The sequence below is a fragment of the Pinus tabuliformis genome, chromosome 1_2 (assembly GCF_031772625.1).
Source record: "Pinus tabuliformis cultivar Carrire ecotype Pingquan chromosome 1_2, CPIR1, whole genome shotgun sequence".
Classification (NCBI taxonomy): domain Eukaryota; kingdom Viridiplantae; phylum Streptophyta; class Pinopsida; order Pinales; family Pinaceae; genus Pinus; species Pinus tabuliformis.
In genome coordinates, this window is record NC_142298.1 from 800,361,876 (window position 1) to 800,371,015 (window position 9,140).

Sequence of the window (9,140 nt, forward strand, 5' to 3'; positions counted from 1 at the left end):
ATGTCAACCTTATGTATCTCAGGTTGTAATGCAACAACTGTTTAACCTTGCGACTCAACCACAATCGCCAACTGGTGGAATGACACAGGCCCAAACGGGTACTATTACCCCTCACCTTGGTCAAACGGTTAGTATCGGGCAACAGCAAGTGGCGTCACAACCATGGCTGGTGCAATACCAACAACCGCAATTCCAACAAGTATACCAAGGATCTGAGCAACAAATCTTTGCAAACAGTGGGCAACAGTGGGCAAGGAATTGCTGATCAAATAAGTCAAATAAGTCAAGAGAGTTACAACCAGCTGTTCCGACCCAGCATCATCCTCTTGACATGAAAGAGTTCTCTTAGAACCTCATACAAAAGCAATCACCCAACAAGCTCAAAAATCTCCTCAAGAAACTATCAACAATTCCTTGCAATAAGCCCAAATTCCAACCTCTGGATCTCATGGAATGGGATCCATTTATAGCCATTTGACAAGGTCATGAGTCAGCTTCTTTGTTTGTGATTAGTGTCCTCTCAACTGATAGTCCATGCTTCCACTTGGTGAATGAGCATCTATGACTCATCCAAGGTCGAATTCTGAGTAGCAAGTGTCACAGGAGAGAGTTATGGAAGATTCCATGACTTTCCACCTCGCAAATCAACACTGCCATTTGTCACTTTCCCGCCCAGTGCACCTTGTAGAAGGGCTACCTGCTCTTAAACGCAGGTGCACAGTGTATCTACCTGCTCTTAAACGCAGGCAGGCCATGGAGCAAATGCTCTTATCCTGAATTGACCTGTTTTGAGTGGTTTTTCAGAAGGACTTCCTGGGAGGAGCTGTAATCCTTTGACCTTTCTCCTTTAGGGGTTGATGCAACATCTTTAGGGACTAAGAATCCCTTGAATTATGGATATTTGTTGCTTGGAGTCGCAGGACCCAAAAATATCTATAACAGTAAGAAGCTACAGTAGCTCAGGTTATTTTAGAAGCAGAACAAACAGGACAAGGATCAAGGAGAGGTCTCTATTTTGTAAATCCTTTGATCCAAGCCACCATCGGTATCTAATGTATCTCAAGAGTCCTGACTCTCTTTTTTTCAGCCATTAATATAGCAACCGACTTTGTTAAAAAAAAGAAAAGTCTTGAACATGAATTCAATTTCTTATACTACAATTTTTGTCTAACCATGATTCAAATTTCCGGGAAAAAAATTTGTTAACTAAAAAGTAAGACTCTTTATCTAAATTATTGATAAGAATCATATAAGCCCTCAAATTAAAATCTTCTGAACTATTTTTAGCCTACAAAGGGATCAAATTTCTAAGGTACATGCTTTTCGTTTACATCCATCTTAACTCTAGATTTAGTGAGCATAGAGGGGGATTTAATTTCTTGATGATAGTGTTAGAGTTTGTTCTATTTGCAGAGTTTGTGAAATCTTACAAAGACCCGGGATTTCACACGAGTGAGAGAGACAATTTACTTGATGTGGTTTATAAATATGTATATGCATCTCCTTGATAGGGATGAGTAAGTGGAGGGATATGGAGATGAGTATGAGATTGTTTGTGTGAGAAATCTGTCACAACTTGCTAGATTTCTCACTCTACAATGTTTCTATGTGCTTGAGTTTGCGCTAAAAGGAAATCTAACACATGTTAGGTTTTCTTTTACATTGAAATGTTGTTAATCTAGCACACATTAGACTTATTTAGTCTTAAAATTTTGTTACGTTCTTGTGTTTGTGCTAGAATGAAATATAGCATGTGTTATGTTGGACACCTATACCAATAGGTTTCATATTTCATGATTGGCCAAGGAAAGTCCAAATATGCTCTACTTTGGTATCACAAAGATCCCATATTTCCTAGAGAACAAGAGGTGTGTAAAGTGTTTCAAATGTTGATGACCTTATTCCAATTTGGATGGATGATTCAACAGTTTAACCTGGATCATGCCATGTTTCAATTTTGAGTTATAGAATAGAGAAAGAAGTCTGTCCAAACTGCTTAATATTGGCAGACAAGTAGTTTAGGTAGAGAAGTAAAGGTTCCCAACAGTTTAATCTGGGACCTTGGAAGAGATAAGGCTAGAAGTAGATAGAAAAGAGTAAAGAAAAAGCCAAAGAAAAGAAAAGGCAAGTAAGGGTTTGCAAGTCCAAATGCACCCTCTAAGGAGAAACAAAAAATGCTAGGAAAATAGCTGGGTAAGCAGTTGTGGTTGCAGAAAGGGTATTTTCACCATTATACACATGTCAAGAGGTGTTTTGCCAAGGCAAAAATCTATGAATGCACAAAGTGGTTAATTCCATCAAATTACTGCAAGGAGCATGACTAACCTCCCTCTCCCCCTTCATTCCATTACTAACACTCCCTTTCTTTTAGCTGAGATTTATGGAGAGAGATCATGGTTTTATGGTGGTTCTAGTTCATTCAGAAGCCACATTTCTTGTCTAAGATCTTTTCATTTTGATCTACTCTCAAAACTAAATCAATTTCAGATAAACTCAGTAAAATCCCCTTCATTTGCTCCCCTCATTCATATTAACCTCTAATTCTACTATATAGCTCCCTTATCTTACCCTTTCCCTAATAATACTAACACTATGGTGTATAAAGCCCCAAAATCTTATAAATACTCCTCCCCTTGGCATTATAGCCATATGTTCTTCAAAAGGAACCAAAGTGACCTCTGGTCACCTTGGTGAACCTATCACATCCCATTCCCCCTTGCTACAAGCCAACTTGCTCTTCAAACCACCATTTGCATTGAAAAAACCCTTGTAAACCCTCTTTTACCCTTAAAAACCTTTGCAAAAATTACCCAAAGTCTAAAAGGCCCGCCTCTGGCACATTTCCAAAGGTTAGCGCGCAGTTTGTTTCAATGGAAAACATTGAAAAACCATTAAAAAACCCACAACCCAAAGTTTCCGCCCGCGCATATAACCCGAGCATGTTGTTGCTCCGCCCACCGTCGGATCAAGTACCCAGGATCCGACGATCCACGATGATATCAGAGGGGCTCCCATGGTGGTCCTTTACCGCCCGAGAAAGTGACGTTGCGTCACGTCACGGGCAGGCCACGCGTCAAACGATAAGGGCTCTCGGAGCCAGGCCTGACACCTTCAGCGCCGTACCCAAACCGCCCCGAGAGACCGTAGCGGTTAGCCTTAACCATAACCGCTACGGTCCGGACCGCCAGCTGCCCTCCTATGTCATGTCGCCACGTCATTTCTGCTCATCCTTTTGCCGTTGATTGGCCCACCTCCCTGATGACATGGCTGCCACCTCATCGCCCCCATGGACCAACAGTGTACTGACACGTCACCCGATGACGTCAGCTGACGTCACTTGACCTTGACCCACCAATGACGTCATGCTGACGTCATCACTAAAAAGCGCCAAAATCATAAAAAAGCCCATATTAAGCCAAAAAACGTCTATTTTTCCATTGTTTGCGCATTTCTCTACTGTTTTCTCTGCATGAGCGTTTACGTCCTAAAACTCTGCCAACCTGCTCAATTGACCAAGGCGACCTCCACAGCATCAACCGTGCATGCCTATGCGACCTATGTTCGTCAATTAACAGGTATTTACCGTTTGCTGCCCTCCATACGTCTGTTATTGAAATTAAAGTTACTCAGAGGGCTAAGGAAACCTTAAAAATTATATTTTCACCGGCCATTTCCCTCTGCACGTCCACATTTGCAACTGTGAAGTCCAGAAACACCAGCCGAGCCTTAATACCTGTAATTTCGCTCAAAAAACAACATTCACTGCGTATTCCCGACGAATTTCTTATTAAACTCAATTCACCCGCTGAAAGAGGACATAGTGAGACCATAGAGAAGCCCTGCTCCTGAAACAAACAGTATTTCAACTGCTGTTGTGTAAATTCCTCCTCTAGTATATGAGATACAAACTGTTTTTACAGAAAATCACTTCTATTATGTGTTGCTTCCATTAGACCATCTTCCTACAATTGTTGAACTTTGAAGAAGGCCATGGAGACTCCTATTGCTCTGAATATCAAGCCCCTCAATGCTCCTCTCCAGGAATTAGCATGGAAAGCCCTGGGAGACATGGATTATCAAATGCTGGACTGGTTCCTTATGGGCTCCAAATACAATATCTAGATGATGAATGAGTTGAAAGCCCAGCACCTGAGTGGGGCAGACATCCTGGGAATTTGGGACTCAAACTTGCCCATCTACAACCTCCCCAAAGTAAATCCTATGCCAGAGTTGGTCTACAGCTGCCAGGAATGCTATGACCCAAACCAAAGAGCTGTCATCAGCCCCACAGGCTCAGTCCTGTTCCAGATTACCCCAGAGAGTATAAATGGAATGCTGCACTTCCATACTGCCAAGCAATTGACCCCCCTCTATATGCAGAATTTGATAAACAAAGGGAGCAAGCTGTCAGGTGACCAAATCATTAAGATTAATCAGCTTTTTGTAAGACCAGGCTCTGACACCATCAGAACTCCTCCTATTGGATATCAATATTTGAATGAATTGGGCAGGATGTTAGTGGATTTAATCAGTTATGTCCTAGGATTCAGGGGGATGGAGGATGTGGATGATAGCAATGCTGTCTATATTCTCTCCTGGTAAACCCCCAGCTGTACATTATGACTATGCTACATACATTGCAGATAAAATCCATGAGCAGTTTATGAACTTGAAGAGGGAAAGACTATTTAGGTATACCTCATATATATACCACCTATTCTTGTTCTATCAGCCAGCCACCTTCTCTTTTCCTTTGAAGCCACTCAATGCCCAGGGAAGTCCAAGGTCAGTTGTGTTTTGGACCTCTGTTTTTCACTGTTCATCTGTGTCACCTTACACATACAATGAGTTCATTGATTTATTCATTTATCCAGCCATGACAGTATTGCATGGTACTCCACCTCCTAGACTAACTGATGACATGAGGAGAATTCTCCATTTGAATAAGTCCTACAGCATTGGTAATTGGTACTTCTACCAAAACCACACAGTCATCAGGATATATGGCTGTGAGTTGAACCCTTTTAGGTTGCCAAGGTATGTCCCCATGAGGCTTTTTGCCTTGGAATATTTCAGACAGTTTGGGAACTCAGACTACCTCCATTTTCAGAGCAAGAACAAGAAGTCACAGTTAAAGGTAAGAAGCCAGCTGGGTCCTTTCCTATATAACAGAAAAGAGGAGGGGTGGAAAGAGGCAGACAGTATCCTGGAGGGCCTCAAACTGCAAACCAGCTTTGAATGGATACCCTATGACCCCAATCATTTTGTCTCCCTCAGGAGGATAAAATATAAATTGGGTAGCTATGCACACAAGAGACAACCTGAGATTGAAAAGTATGCCAATGCATCAAGTTGGGAAGAGGGTACCCTAGAGGAGGAAATTACTAATGAAGAGCTAGTTGAGAGAGAGGCTAGAAATATGCAAAAGGAAGCTGACTTGGAAACTTGTGGACAGGTGCCCCTCTCCTACAAAAAGCAGCTTGGAGCAGCTACTACATCATCAACAGCACAACAGCAAACTGCCGAGAAAACACCACAGACAGCCAGCAAAGATAAAGGGAAGCAGGTGGAGCAGCCACCTCCATTGACAGAAGAACAAGTGGATACATTGCTACAGCAGCAAGAAGAGATGGAGCAGCAGGAACAAGGGCAGCAACAAGAAGAGGTACAATATAGTGAACAACAGCCCTTGCAGCAAGAAAAAGTGATTGATGCTCCAAGCTCCACTGAGCAACAGGCTCAGACAATAGTGCCTCCTAGGGCAGAGACTACTGTTGATACCTCGGTCCTCCAAACCCCACAAAAGGAGGACTTAACCAGGAAAAGAGATAGAGAGACTCCCCTGACTTCATCCATCAATCGGGGAGAGAAAAGACAAAGACTAAATGACTTTCCAGAGGATGACATAGCAGTGAGGCAAGCAATGGGCATGGGCCCACCCAGTGGAGAAGTTTCAGCCAGTTCATTCCAGCATGAACATGATAGAGCTATAGGAGGAGAGGTCAGCTCCTCCAGCCAGCACAGAGAAGGACAGTCAAGCATCAAACAACAATTTATTGACATTAAGAGGAGGAGTGATCCTATTAAAGTACAGCTGTACAATCATTTGCTGAACCTGGCTCCTTCCAATCAGCAAAGACTCATGTCTGCCTTTGATGTAAGTGAAGGCAAGATGATCATGAGTCACTTCATGCCCACAATGCTGCATCCTCAATCTACCTCGGATTATCTAAGAACCAACATGGAGGTTCTGGCTAAAGACATACACCCTATGGATAAGATCGAACTGCATAAACAAACCGGTGAAATGGTGTATGCCTCCTTGGCAGATGAAACATTGGAGAACTACAAATTGAAGAGCAGCCTTGATAACACAGCCTCTCAGCTGGAATTGGAGAGAGCATCATCACAAGCCAAGGACAACAGGATCAAGTCCTTGGAAGATGTAATTATAGAAATAGGACATGATCCTAAAGATGTTAAAGGTATCCAAGAACTCTTGAAGCTAAGGGATGCAGACATGGCGGCCTTAAGAAAGAAAATCAAGCTCCCAGCTACCATCCATCCACAAACAGACGAGGTTGCCCAGCAAAGGCAGGAAAAGGATGCTACAGACCTAATGATATCCCTGTACAAGGAGCTAGTTCGGACTCAAGACAAGCTAGGAGAATCAGAAGCTGCAAAGGCAGCACTACAAGCAGCATTAAAGCAAAGAGAAGAGGGCCAAACCTCCCAGCCTCCTCCTGTGATAATCAATCTTGAGGAAGCCCCTCCAACAACTACTCCTCCTCCTCAACAGACAGGGCCTACAGCACCATCTACAGCAACAACTACACCAACAACAGAGCAGACTCCTACTCTGGATATGCAGAAGCTGCAGGCTGAGATCCAAGTTCTTGAATCCCAAATGAAAGAGCTTGATGAAGTCAAAAAATCTTTGGCTAAGGTGAATGAAAAATTTGACAAAAGCAAGCAGAATGAGGCAGCAAAGGAAAGAGAGATAAAAGCTCTAAAAAAGAGAATAGCTGAACTAGAAAAAGAGCTTGCACTAGAAAAAGTAACAGCAGAACTAAAAGCAGTCCTCTGGGGTAACATTGGGCGGTCCATCACCAATCAGTGGCAGTATATTGAGACTATGGATGAGCAAATAGTACTCATTACCAAGGCAAACAGGGAAGTACAGAGAGCTAGAGCAAGCTTGGGCCACATGCCAGATGCTGCCAGCAGAATGATCACTATTTTGAATAACAAAACTAGCTCTCAACTAGCTACCATGGGAATTACTAACAGGACTGAAACAATTTCAGTAGCTAAAAGAGTCCTGACACTGAGAAACCTAGTTGGAACGCTGGAGAGGAGAACACAGGATATGCAGACCGAGATCAACAAATTTCTGGACAGATTTGTGGCATTACAAAACAGAGGCCTCTCCAACATATTAAGCAGTGTAGGAAGGCTGCTTACCCTGGAAAATTACATCAAAAGGGTTGATGCGCATGCTGCAGCACAAATTGCAAAACAGCCCAGTACCTCAGCAGAAACCGGGCCAGCATCAGGGCAGAATTTGTATGATAGGGTGGATAACCTGTTTTTTATTATGAATGAAATTGATCACCTGTTTGATACACCACCAAATTTCTTTAAGTATACAGAAGCAGATGAAACTTTGGGGGCAATCATAAGACACCAATTGCCCACACAGGAAGAATGGAGGAATTTGACACAGGTAATCTTATCAGGCCCGAACCTGTAGGGATAGTTTTTCCCCAGTTTATGAACAGTCATGCACAGGCAGAATTTTGGTGGATAAAATCTACAAGGAAGAGACAGATGCTGAGCCAACTCAGCAGGGCTATTTACTCACCACAACAGCAATCACCATCACAAGGTAGCAGACCCAAAATACAGCGCACAAGCCATAAAGTCGGGCTCTCCAGCATTTAATCAAAGTATCTCAACCGACTCAGCAGCTCTCAAAGGCTAAAATATCTTCTGACAGAACATCAAGACGCCTTTATTTTGTATTCAATGCTGTAATAAATTTCTGATAATAATATCTCAAAAGTTGGTGAGAATATTAAGTTTGAGATAACTTAGAACTCAGATATTTTGTAAACAATCGCAAGTATATATTCACCCCTTGCAGAAGCTTAAGGGGTTGTTGTTATTTTCATTTTGGGGACTTCACTTGCTGTAAAATTCTGAGAGAAATAATACAAAGGGTGAATGGAATTTCTGAAGCTTGAGGTACCTTGATGCGTTGTGATGAATGGTGAAGGTTGCAGGATTCCAGAGTGTTTCATAAAACAATAAGTCTTTCTGAAATCTCTGTATTACATGTTTTCGAGTCTTTTGTTCTCTTTTGTTGTTTAAATGTTTTACACTTAATAGCAAAGTAGAAGAATAGTTCCAGGATTTAATCACTGATTACCCTGAACTCAATCTAAGCTATTATCCATGTTTTCTTCAGATACAGTAAAAGAAGTCTAATTCTTAGTTGCTGCACTTTAAAAACTATATCTTTTACACTGATAGATATTCCCAGGGATTCAAGTTTGCCCCTGAGACATCTATCCGTTTCTCATAGCTGGTTTGGTGGAAATACTTAAACACTTTAGTGAAAATTCTTAAATGCTTTCACTGTTTGTTTCACCAGTTCATGTTATAAATCAAAAATTTGTTCTATGAAGTATCCAAATGGCCCTGTAAGTTTCACCAATTCACCTCAAGGTTTCTAGACACCTAGTGCTATAGACTCCATTGCCCAATGATCTTTGGCTCTTTGAAAACTACATCACAAGACCTAAAAGAAACTCTTCAACCAAAACACAAACAAAACCTGTGCATAATACCTAGCCTAAAACCCTATCATAAACAGATACAAATCATAAAGAGAGAGCCCTCTCTGATCACAGTTTGGCTAGAAACAGTGATCAAAAGATTGGTTAGTGGTTACCCCGGCCGTATTCCCTTGGGAGTCATAGGGAACAACCTGGGTGTTAACATGTTAGATTTCTTTCAAATTTAGATATGTTTGTGTTTGTGTTGGAAGAAAATTTAACACAAGCTAGATTTATTATACCCTACAATGTTGTTGTTGGCAACGTGCTTGTACTTGTGGTAGAGATAAATCTAGCACT